We start from the raw sequence: 13,438 nt of genomic DNA, 5'->3' as shown, positions 1-13,438 counted from the left end.
TTAGATACATGAGTAAAAAAATCACCAGCTGGATGTGAATATAGTTATTAATGTATGTCTATTTTAAAATAAAAAAACATTTGTATAATTTTTGTAATTAAATATATACTTTGGAACAGCCATATTTAGGTCTACTTTATGCTTTTCAGAGCTACATAATAATTGAAATTATTTCCAATTCCTTATTACAATGGAGGACTTTGGAGTTGATTTACTTGTATAGTACAGCATGTTCACTTTGCAGTGTGAATTTTCACGTAGCTCAGTGAATGCCAAAATGAAACTGTGTTCACTGTGTCACTTTTTTTTTTTATTGGGTTTTCCAATAAACAAAGTTAACTATCTCAAGGTGAGGACAATTCCAAAGCATATATAGACAAAAGACAGCAGAAGTACAACCATTTTACTAGAGCTAGGAGCTAACCAGTGGCGTCTCCAGCTTTCATATTTAGGGGGGGCACATGGGGGGACAGGGACAAAAATAGGGGGGCAATATAAAATGCAAATATATATATATATATATATATATATATATATATATATAAAATATATATAGATAGATAGATATATCTATCCTGGGGCCCTTTACCCATTTACTACGATCCCACAACGGCCATTTCACATGTTCTGCAGTGAGCTCCCTTCCTACTGTATTGGGCCCCCCAGGGTGACAGAGAACAAGAGATATATGTCACAAGCATACCAAGAAAATATAAGGGTCCAAAGCAGTGGGAGAACTATCAGGGTTGCAAAGGTTGTCTTGCCACCGGGCTCTGGTGTTCTGTCACTGTGGAGTTCCCCAGCCTCCTCTTGCTGTCCTGCCCCTGCTATTGACAGCACTGGTCTAGCATTTCTTGGAATTTACAGGTTGGTTCTCCTGTCCTAAGGACGGGAGAAATCAGTCTGTTTTTTCAGTAACTGAGAGTCCTGGTGGAGTCCTTCCTGCAACTCGCTCTTCTCCCTGCCAATGAGGATGCAGGGGAAGGAGCAGATCGGGCAGCCGTGGTTGTGTGAGCGCTCGCATTATGCAGTGTCAGCGAGCAGAGGGAAGGGGGAGGAATCACCCGCAGGAGCTGACTGGGGACGTTCTCCCTCTCAATAGAGACTGTGTTACCCCAGCGGTGGCCCGAGTAAGATGCGGCACATCCAATATGAATACAAACAAAAAGAAATTGCCTTTTTGTAAAAAAAAAAAAAAAAAAAAATTTGGGGGGGGGGGGGCACATGGTGGGACCCAGCATAATGTTGGGGGGGTCAGGGCCCCCTCTGGCCCCCCCCTAGGGTCGCCATTGGAGCTAACAGAGGGCTTGTATACGTCAAGCACAAATAACTGCAGGATCAAATCAGTAAATGGGTTGATGGTACCACTAAATAAAGGACAGACATAAAGCACCAGTCCAAAATAACACAACTAAAACAGAAAAGACCAATGAGAACAAGTGGCATCAGTTCAGCATGGGTGGGATGAAGGGCAGAATCTCCCCAATTTTATGAGGCGGTCGGTGTAAGTAAAGTGATTCTGAGGCTGTCAGTACCTTGGTGACATATTGATCCCATTTGCTGTGGAAGCCGACTGAATTTTTATGATGAGACAGGTACTGTGTCACTTTGACTACCCAATCATGTGCAGGAATAAGGAAAATAGGATTTATGCTTGTAAATAACAGTCACACATCTTTATCTCCTTCACTAAGTTAATTCAAAAATGAATTTAGCTAAGTGAACAGCCAATACTCCTTTAGTAAATCAACTCCTCTAAAACAACCGATGCAATCCCTGTGGGGTGGATATCTTATAAGGAAAACAACTACCTCTACTCATAATGAAACATTTTGAAAGTTTATGTACAAGAGAAGAGTTAAGAAATAAATGTAAGGGTTATAAAGTAGAGTAAAGAGTATAAAATAGAGAGTAGAGAGATTGACATGCACATGGAGGTTGGACCTAGTAAGTGAGTCAACACCTTGCATCTTCACGTAAACGGAGGTTTTGAGGCTTCATGCACACTAGCCTAAAAAAACGCCAGTGCTCTTAGCAGAAAAAATGCTAGCGTTTACGAGCATTTTGCATTTATTTTTTTCTGCCATAAAAACATTGCAAAATAGTTTTTTTTTCCTCCCTCTAAACGCTGAGCTTAAAAAATGCCTCTAGACTACTTATTGTGTATGGACACATAGGATTACCTGTCCTGGAATCCAGCGATGTCGGCACTGCAGCTGATGTTTCCATTGGCTGTCGGGTGCTGCCGCCGTCATTGCTGGTAAGGGAACCCAGCCGGGAAGCTTGTAGCTGCACTCTCTTACTGGCCTGGCAGTAGGGGAAGGAGGAGTGAGGAGGAGTGGGCCGAACTTTTGACGGACCTCACCGCGGCGGGGTCCTACAGAAGTGGGGACAGGGTACCTGTCAAAAACAGCTACCTGCTCCCCCCTCCCCCCCGCAAGGTGTGTTAAATTCATAAAAAGTCCCAAAAAATGCTCTTGCTGCAAATCATAAAACATAAAGTAAGAAAAGTGTTGAGAATCATGTCTTGAAAGAGAAGTGACACCCAGAAGACAAACAGTGCTCTTCCTCTTATCCTAGATAGAAACACTCCACTCTCACCAGAAATATATGACCTCTTCTCTCTATGAAGGCCAAATTGTATAAGGTAAGTATATCCAAGATAAGTAGCATATATTCGGTCCAACAATAAACTCCTGAGCCTCTGGGATTTTCGATGGAGGGGACATGGGGATTCCCTTATTTACAACAGGAGGGGTTCATGGAACCCCACTAGGGGGAGACCTATGTACAAAGGGAGAAGGGGAGGGCAACATTGGAATTACCCACACGCCCCCCCCCCAGTGGCCACCAAGGGATCAGCAAAGAAATTATATAGAACGAGCCCAGGAGGGCTTAAGAATTAAAAAAAAAAAAGAATATTAGGCCATGGGATTTATAATTTAAGCAGTAAGGAATTTACAGAATATGAGTTGAAGGTTCTAGATCTGGGACTGAATATGCCCCAGATAAAGGTGTTAACAAATTCAAAGTTTTTATTGATACACAGAGATTTGTAAGGAAACTAAAAAAAAATTTTTTAGCTGGAATACCGCAAATTATAGAAACAGAAAGTTCTGAATATAAAAACAGTGGGTTAAAAAATCGTTTAACGTTCACTCCTAGCAATCCTTCCACTCAGTTTTTAGAAGTTTTTAAAGTGGTTGTAAAGACTGAAGGTTTTTATCTTCATGCATTCTATGCATGAAGGTGAAAAACCTTCAGCAGTGTGCAGCTCCCTCCACAGCCCCCCTAATACTTACCTAAGCCTGATCTAGATCCAGCAATGTGCATGAGACCGGAAGCTCTCCCAGGTCTCTCCCTCCTGATTGGCTGAGATGCAGCAGCAGGAGCCATCAGGTCAGCTTCTGCTGCTGCCAATCACAGCCAGTGAGACGGAAGCAGGGGGGGTGGTGGGATCTGAGCCGCGCTTTGTGTCTTATGAAGAGAGCCGGCTCAGAAGCGAGCATGCACGAGTGACCTCACAGCAAGCGGCTATGGGGACACTCGGCAATAGGAAGGGGCCCAAAGCGCCAGTGGGGGACCCGAGAAGAGGAGGATTGGGGCTGCTCCATGCAAAACCACGGCACAGAGTAGGTAAGTATGACACGTTTGTTATTTTTTTTACATAAAGACGTAATGTTTGAATAAGATAATAAAATGCTTGAGTCTACACCATGTCATAAAAAGGAGACATTTTAAAAGGTATTGAGGGTTTGGTTTTCAATAAAGATGATTATAACATGGAACTGGATAGATTAGTAAATAACACAATGTATAAAAAACCCTCCTGGCAATCCCACAAAAAATATATAAAGCCAGACTAGTCAAGCTGGATAATTATGGAAGAGCCCTGGGGCAATTATAAAAAAAAAATACAGAATTATGAGTTTGAAAAAATAATTTTTTTTTTTTTACAGAATTCTGAGTTTGAAAGTCAGAATTCTGAGTATGAAAGTCAGAATTCTGAGATTCAAAGTCAGAATTCTGACTTTGAAACTCAGAATTCTGAGATTCAAAGTCAGAATCGTGAGTTTAAAAAAAAAATCTACAGAATTCTGAGATTAAAACTCAGAATTCTGAGATTAAAAGTCAGAATTCTGAGTTTCAAAGTCAGAATTCTGAGATTAAAAGTCAGAATTCTGAGATTAAAAAGTCAGAATACTGAGTTTCAAAGTCAGAATTCTGAGTTTCAAGGACAGAATTCTGAGTTTATAAATATAGTAGTCTCTATTAGGAAGATTTTAGGACCAATGAGCAATAAGGTAGTAACACCCACAGATCATCATTCTGCAGACATACATGTCTTCTGCTCTGTATATGAATATAAAAATTTTTTTTTTTTTTTACAGAATTCTGAGTTTGAAACTCAGAATTCTGAGTTTCAAACTCAGAATTCTGAGATTCAAAGTCAAAATTCTGACTTCGAAACTCAGAATTCTGAGATTCAAAGTCAGAATCGTGAGTTTAAAAAAAAAATCTACAGAATTCTGAGATTAAAAGTCAGAATTCTGAGATTTAACGTCAGAATTCTGAGATTCAAAGTCAGAATTCTGAGTTTAAAAGTCAGAATTCTGAGATTCAAAGTCAGAATTCTGAGATTCAAAGTCAGAATCGTGAGTTTAAAAAAAATCTACAGAATTCTGAGATTAAAAGTCAGAATTCTGAGATTAAAAGTCAGAATTCTGAGATTTAAAGTCAGAATTCTGAGATTCAAAGTCAGAATTCTGAGATTCAAGGTCAGAATTCTGAGTTTAAAAGTAAAATCTATCTTACAGCTACAGTTACAGCACACAGTATAGGGAAGCAGACAGTGCTGGATTCTCTGGTTCCTCTACTGTATTAATTAGTTCCTCGGTTTGCTGTCTTATCCTTCTTCTCTGTCATCTGCTCCAACATAAAGAGCCATGCTGAAAACGTGTATATTGTGTGTGAGTGGGGGGGACACAGCTTCCATAGATAACAGAACACAATGGCCAGCACAGCACAGCTCTGCACCCACACTTGTAGGACACATTGCACTTTTGCCCCTACATGAGGGAATTGTGAATGGCTAGAAGGCAGCAGGACAATGTGTGTTTATGGTCATAACAGATGAATCATAGCAATTAATTATATGGGCTGATAAGGTGTTTCACACACAATTTATCTACTATTAAACATAAAAAGCATTGAATAGAAGTCTTTAAGTGATAGCCTGGTGGTTAGCATAGCACGCTTATAGTGTTGAAGGTTGTGGGTTCTAATCCGATTCAGAGCATAATCAATAGTAATATATTGATTTTATATTAAACATAGTGTAAAATATATTATATATATGTATTTTATTTATATATCCAAATTGATTTCAAGGCATTTTAATTAACAAAGACATATTGATAAAATTGTTGTATATGCTGACTACTATAAATTAGAGAGTAGGGATTTTTTTTTACAAATCTGTGTATATATTGGGATGATTTTGGTGACATGGGGCCAGTTCTCAATTTCAGGAGATTGTCCCTGGAAGCTGCATTATAACCATCATGTCTTATAACTCAGCCCTGAGCTCTGCACTATAATCTGTGTGTATTACAATGTACATGCCGATATCTCCCCTTCACTGATTGGCTGCACTTTATCCCCACTGACACCGATGCAGCGCCATTTTCCTCTTAGCTACACCATTGACACAGAAATTTTTTCCATCCAGTGACACCACCGATGCAGGATCATATTTTCCATCCGGTGACACCACCGATGCAGGGTCATTTTTTCCATCCAGTGACACCACTGATGCAGGGTCATATTTCCCATCCAATGACACCACCGATGCAGGGTCATTTTTTCCATCCAGTGACACCACCGATGCAGGGTCATATTTTCCATCCAGTGACACCACCGATGCAGGGTCATTTTTCCCATCCAATGACACCACCGATGCAGGGTCATTTTTTCCATCCAATGATACCACCGATGCAGGGTCATTTTTTACATCCAGTGACACCACTGATGCAGGGTCATTTTTCCCATCCAGTGACACCACCGATGCAGGGTCATTTTTCCCATCCAGTGACACCACCGATGCAGGGTCATTTTTTCCATCTAATGATACCACCGATGCAGGGTCATATTTTCCATCCAGTGACACCACCGATGCAGGGTCATTTTTCTTCTTCACTACTGTTAGCCCCTTATGTGTGCACCAGTTTTAAACTTACATACTACAAATATATAGATAGATAGATAGATAGATAGATAGATAGATAGATAGATAGATAGATAGATAGATAGATAGATAGATAGATAGATCTATATATACAGATACAGTATTTTGCTCTGCATGCCACTATTTTCCCCCCTGGCCTGGAGGAGGGGCGGCTCGGGCTGTTGTGGTTGACAGCCGGGAGATGGTGCCGCACTCGCGGGTGTCTGTGAGCCCCGCCATCAATTACGGGAGACTTGGGATGTCGGCATTGCCATCATATACTGCTGATTGAACAGAACTGTTATTATACACGGCTCACTGCCCTGACACTGCATTGTGTTTAATCACTGCCCTGACACTGCATTGTGTTTAATCACTGCCAGTACATACAGGTTATGCCTTGCTCTGCCATTATATGCACTAGTTACTGTGCTCCTCCCCCCTCTCAGGCGGGGATTCGGGGAAAATAGTGGCATGCAGAGCAAAATACTGTATCTGTATATATATATATATATATATATATATATATATATATATATATATATTTGTAGTATGTAAGACCCCTTTCACACCGAGGGCGTTTTGCAGGCGCTTTAGCGTTAAAAATAGCGCCTGCAATCCGCCCTACATTCACTCCAGTGTGAAAGCCCGAGGGAGCGGTGCGCTGGCAGGACATCAGGAAAAGTCCTGTCAGTAGCATCTTTGGAGCGGTGAAGGAGCGATGTGTTTACCGCCCCTCCACCACTGCTCCCCATTGAAATCAATGGGGCAGCGCTGGGATACCGCCGGCCAAACGCCGCTATTGCGGTGCATTGCGGGCGGTTTTAACCCTTTCTCAGCCAGCCACTAGTGGGAGTAAAAGCGCCCCGCTAGCAGCCGAAATGTCATTGGATGGAAAAAATGACCCTGCATCGGTGGTGTCACTGGATGGAAAAAATGACCCTGTATCGGTGGTGTCACTAGATGGAAAAATGACCCTGCATCGGTGATGTCATTGGATAGGAAAAATGACCCTGCATCGGTGGTTGAGTTATAAGACATGATGGTTATCATGCAGCTTCCAGGGACAATCTCCTGAAATTGAGAACTGGCCCCATGTCACCAAAATCTTCCCAATATATACACCGATTTGTAAAAAAAAATCCCTACTCTCTAATTTATAGTAGTCAGCATATACAACAATGTTATCAAAATGTCTTTGTTAATATGCCTTGAAATCAATTTGGATATATCAATAAAATACAATTTAAGTCCTCACTAACTTATAGTTTAAAATATGTTTAATATAAAATCAATATATTGAAAATATATAGAGAATTAAAATACATGCTCTGAACTAGATAAGAACCAGAGCTTTCAACAATCTAAGCCTGGTACTCTAACCACTATACTATCACTTAAGGATTCTTGAAAGTTTCTTTCTATGTTTAATATGAGGTCAATTCTCTGTGAAACAACTGTATTAATCCAGACAAGTGATTCATGATCGAATTGTTATGACCAGTCTCCTGAAATTGTGAACTGTCCCCCAGGGGAAAATGAAGATGACACCCTAATGATCCCATCTGATCCCCCTAATAATATATACACAGTTTTTTTTTTTTAAATCTCTACTCTCTAATTTATAGTAGCCAGCATATACTACAACTTTGTGTGCTCAATATATCTGTCTGTCTTTGGTAATATACCTTGAAATCAATTTTGGATTTATTGATAAAATACAATTTAAGCCCTCACTATCTTATATTTTAAAATATATAAAAAAAATTCCCTCACCTGGGTTAGAACCCACAACTTCAGCAATATAAAACTGTTGCTTTAACCACTATGCTATCTCTCAGTAGTTGTTTTGGTATGCTTTTATATTTAATATGAGGTCAATTGTGTGTGAAACACCTCTATTAGTCCAGATAACTAATTGTTATGATTAATTCTTTATGACCATAGACACACATTGTCCTGCTGCTTTCTAGCCATTCACAATTCCCTCATGTAGGGCCAAAAGTGCAATGTTTCCTATAAGTTGGGGTGCAGAGCTGTGCTGTGCTGGCCATTGTGTTCTGTTATCTATGGAAGCTGTGCCGCCCCCCCCCACACAACACACATGTTTTCAGCATGGCTCTTTATGTTGGAGCAGATGACAGAGAAGGATAAGACAGCAGAGGAACCAGAGAATGCAGCCCTGCTTGCTTCCCTATACTGTGTGCTGTAACTAAGATAGATTTACATATCCATATACAGAGCAGAAGACATGTATGTCTGCAGAATGATGGTCTGTGGGTGTTACTACATTATTGCTCATTGGTCCTAAAATCTTCCTAATAGAGACTACTATATTTATAAACTCAGAATTCTGACTTTGAATCTCAGAATTCTGACTTTGAAACTCAGAATTTTGACTTTGAATCTCAGAATTCTGTAGAAATGTTTTTTTTTTTTTAAACTTACATTTCTGAATTTCAATCTCAGAATTCTGAGTTTCAAAGTCAGAATTCTGTTTTTTTTTTTTATGATGGCCCCAGGGCTCTTCCATAGGATAATAAAGCAAAAAAGAAAGGCATATTAAATAAAAAAGAGGCTAAGTATCTTATTCCTGAGGCACCCAAGGTGCCTATAATTTACCATTTAACAAACATACACAAGAACACAGAGAAACCCCCAGGGAGACCATAGTGGGATAAATTCAATTTCTTCCGGGATTAGGTAAAGCATAAATTACTTTTTACAGCCACTAACTCAAAAATATCCTTCACATTTAAGCGACAGTAAACATTTGATGAATATACTGAAGAAACTATTGACATTGAGTCACTTTACTCCAGCATAAGACAATTAGATGCATTGGCTGCTGTTAAAATGGCTTTGGACAGTAAATCACATCTACTACAGTACATCTAAATCACCAGCAGGTGTCTCCTGGCAGTCTGGAGCTGTCAGGGGAGCTTTCCCCTGCTGGTACTGATCTGTGGTACTATGTGATCTTTGGGCCGCAGTGCTGGCGTCCACCAGTGGGTGGTTCCTGGCAGTGTGGAGCCAACATCATCTCCTGCGATCAGGTGTCATCTGAGCCTTATTGCAGGAGATGTGTATAAATACCCGGCAAGCGCACAGACCTTACCTTGGTATTTTCCTTGCGCCCTGACCTGAACCTGAGAGCTTTGTAACTGTATCTGAACCTGATTCTGTCTGTATACCTGAACCCTGAACCCTGCACCTGAACCTTGTCCCTCCTGCGATCCTGTTACCCTTACCCTTGTCCTTGAGCCTTATCCATCCATCCTTTCCTTGTCCTGTTTGTTCCCTGTCCCCTTCTGCTGACCTCCCGTTGATGACCCTGGCCTGGCTACGTTTATGATTCCGGTATACCCTATATATATATATATATATATATATATATATATATGTATATATATATATATATATATCTGTCTGATCATTATTATTATTTTTTGTGGGTCTCTGTATTTGTTTGGTTGTGCACTGTATTGTATTGGAGGTGGTTGTGTTTATATGTTTCACTTATCTTAATAAATGATAATATTTTCACTTTCACATACGTCTGGGTTCCTCTGTTGCTGTCCACACAGTTCTGGTCACACCTGATATGTGACACAGGGATACGTAATTACTTCTGGCATAATGGTTCCTTCTTTATTCAGGTGAAAGGAGTGGCTATGGGAGCAAAGTATGCCCCCAGTGTAGATAACATTATGTTGGGAAAATGGGAGGAGAGCGAGAGATTTTGTGGCAAAACCCAACCCGAATTGACCTTCTATAAGAGGTTAATAGATGACATTGTCATTTTATGGAAAGGATCAGAGGAGAGTCTCAAATAATTTTTTCGGAAGATATCAATATCAACGGCCTAGCTCCCACATATACTACAGCTCGGTATATCCTATAAGTACCCAGAACGGACATTTTGTCTCTTCTGGTTGCACTGAGTCAATTATCTAATTTGCCTATGCTCTGTTGTTTCAGATACCCTATAGCATCTGCCCGAGGAAGTGTTTTTACACGAAACGCGTCAGACATCAAGGATGTAGCTACATGCTTCAATAGGACTATATTTAGATGTACCCAATTACCGTATTTATCGACGTATAACACGCGCCGGCATATAGCTCTCACCCCAAGTTTAGGAGGGAAGTTTAAGGAAAAAAACTTTTAGGAAGGAAGTTTAAGGAAAAAAACTTACATTTTAAATGCCCATCAATGCAGCCTTGCACACTGTCCATCTGCAGCCTTCCCCAATGTCCATCTGCAGCCTTCCCTAGTGTCCACCTGCAGCCTTCCCTAGTGTCCACCTGCAGCCTTCCCTATTGCAGCATGATGGGTTTTTAAATTTAGTGCCGCCGAGATACACAGATGTCGTGTGTATTTCCTCTCAGGCTCGATTTCCCCCTGATTTTAAGGGGAAAAAAGTGTGTGTTATACGCCGGTATATACGGTACTTTTTGACCTATACAATTTTATAACCATGTTACACCATGTCGTTATGTACTGCTCAGTTCATTGTGTTTATACACATTTTTATTTTTTTTATTCAAAGATTTTTCCAAACTTTAAACAATTATGTAGAAAAAGAAGACAAACAAAAAATGAACCTATTACAAAACCAACTAAGCTAAGCATGTACATCTAATAGGCCAACATTGACACTTATTAAATTTATAAACTAAAGATATAAACTAGAGATAAGTGATTAATGCAGATATAAATTAATATGCCACCATAATGCAAATTCACTTCGAATCAAATAATAACCTCCAAAATATGTCAATATGCATCGATTACTGCAATTGTTAACCTATATGCTTATATCTTAACTTAACTACTTTAAAATGAGAAACCTTTCTCCTGACCCCATCAATGGGGGTCCGGAGACAAAATCTACTAAAAAAAAAACGGAGAAAAAGAGAAAAAAATTTTAAAAATGTAAAAAAAAGGAAGGAAAAAAGAAGGATTAAATATAACTTACTCAAACTCAGAACCTTCACTGCCTCCCCCCCTCCCAGAGTTCCCCCATTTGGGCCCAGCTCATCCTTATGAATCCACCCTCCCAACCTATACAGAAATGCAATCAACATATTGAGGGGTGCCCGAAAAGGTCATCCATGGCCGCCAGGCATTCCTACACTCCTCCTCAGTACCATAGAGAGACGCCATCAAAAATGCCATTGTCCTAATTTCGTCTATCCTACAAAACCAGTGTTTCAGAGAAGGTGTACTTGTGGACTTCCACATGTCTGGAATACAAGCCCGGGCAGCATTCAGCATTTGCGCTAAAAACAGCTTTCTATAGTGGTGAAGGGGTTGTTCATTTACATGCAAAGGATAGCCCAAAGGGTCCGAACCAAGGTCAACAAATGTCAATTTTTTAATCATCTCCCCCACATCCTTCCAGAATGCTGTAATTAAAGGGCACTGCCAATAAATATGTAATAATGTCCCAGTCTCTTTATTACATCGCCAGCATAACTTAGAAATTTGCAGGTAGAATTTGTTCATTAAGGCAGGAACCCTATACCACCTAACCAATAGCTTATAACCCTGTTCTTGAAAGCGGCTTGCTATGGAGGATTTATGGGCCAATAGGATAATCCTGTTAATTTGCGATATTGTAAAAAAGATCTAAAGGTCCTCCTCCCAGAGTTGTATATACGCAGGAATCTGGCCTTCTGGAGGCTAAATAATCTGTTTATACAAGTGACAACATGTGTGGTACATGTTCCCCCTCCGCACATAAATGCTCAAAGGGTGTCAGTGGCCTTACATATAATTCTGCATCTGCTATGGACCTTAAAAAGTGTGACAATTGAAAGGCAGACCACGGACTTCAAGGGAGGCTGGGAAAGAATGGAAATGTCTTGCGTTGACATCCAACCCTGTTGGGTAACAAAATGCATGCCACTGGTTCTACCTATTCCTATCAACCCCCAAAGCTGTTTATTATCAAGCCCAGGCGTGAAATCTGGATTCTGGATCACTGGTGTTAATGGGGAAGGGAGAGAGGCCTTTTGTGTATGAGTAAGAACTGCAATAGTGTCCCCAATTGTAGGATGCCTCTTCAATCCCCGATAGTATTTATGAGCGACCCATGGAAGTACAGACAGAGCAATCGGTGAAGCATGTTGTTCCACTTGTACCCACAGTTTAGTCTGTGAAGAGGTGCACCATGACACTACTCTGGACAAATGTAAGGCTCGATAGTAAGAGATCAGATCAGGCAGACCAATACCCCCCTCCCCCCTGATTTAGGCAAAACCAGCAACGGATAGTGAAATCTAGCCACTTTGCTGCTCCAGAGAAATTTAGTTAACAGTGTCCGGCACGAGAGAAAAAAAGCTTGAGGTAGTTTAATAGGAATCGCTTGCATTAAATATAGGATCTGAGGAAGCAGTGTCATCTTAAATGCATTACACCTCCCAAACCACGTGAGGGTAAGGGTCTTCCATACTTGAAAATATGATCGCGGGGGGGCAGGAGGCGGAGCCTAGCGGAGCAGACATGCATTGTTAGAGCTCCACACCGCTGAGGAGAGAAGAGAAGGACAAAGCGGAGCCTGCAGGCTCAAAAGGTATCCATTTGAACCTTTTTGCCCCAGGGAACAAACTGTGAAAGTTTGGGCAGGAAATATGGTACTGGGAGGAAACCGTGGCAGAAATAAAAATCACCTCACAAAGAGCTCACAGGCACTCACTGCAGCTGAAGCAGCTCCAGTCACCTCACAAGATACAGCATCAGGGCGCTCTCACAGACAGAAAATGTCACAGCAAGACTCTCCATTTGAGTCAGATACAGAACAAATCCTCTCACAAACTTCTCCACAAGCCTCCTCAGTATCCCCAGTAATATTATTACAATTTGAAAAGATGCTTCATAAGGCTTTAAAACAAACCTCAGACCAAATAACAAAAAACCTAACCAAAGAAATAAGAGAGCTGGGAAACCGCACCGCAGCCTTAGAAATAAAAATGGATGAAATTGAAATTACAACCCAAGAAAATATAACAGAATTGGAACAATTAAAAAAAGAGAATTTAATACTTCAAACTAAGCTCGAAGATTACGAAAATAGAGCCAGACGTTCAAACTTGCGCATAAGGGGAATACCTGAAACTGTGACAGACCTGCAATCTACTATTACTGCTCTATTACAAGAACTAAAGCCAGATATCCCTATTGAACGTTTAGAACTGGACAGAGTAC

This window comes from Aquarana catesbeiana, linkage group LG03 (assembly GCF_042186555.1).
Source record: "Aquarana catesbeiana isolate 2022-GZ linkage group LG03, ASM4218655v1, whole genome shotgun sequence".
Taxonomy (NCBI): domain Eukaryota; kingdom Metazoa; phylum Chordata; class Amphibia; order Anura; family Ranidae; genus Aquarana; species Aquarana catesbeiana.
The sequence above is the reverse complement of the archived record's forward strand: the minus strand, read 5'-3'. Positions refer to the sequence as shown.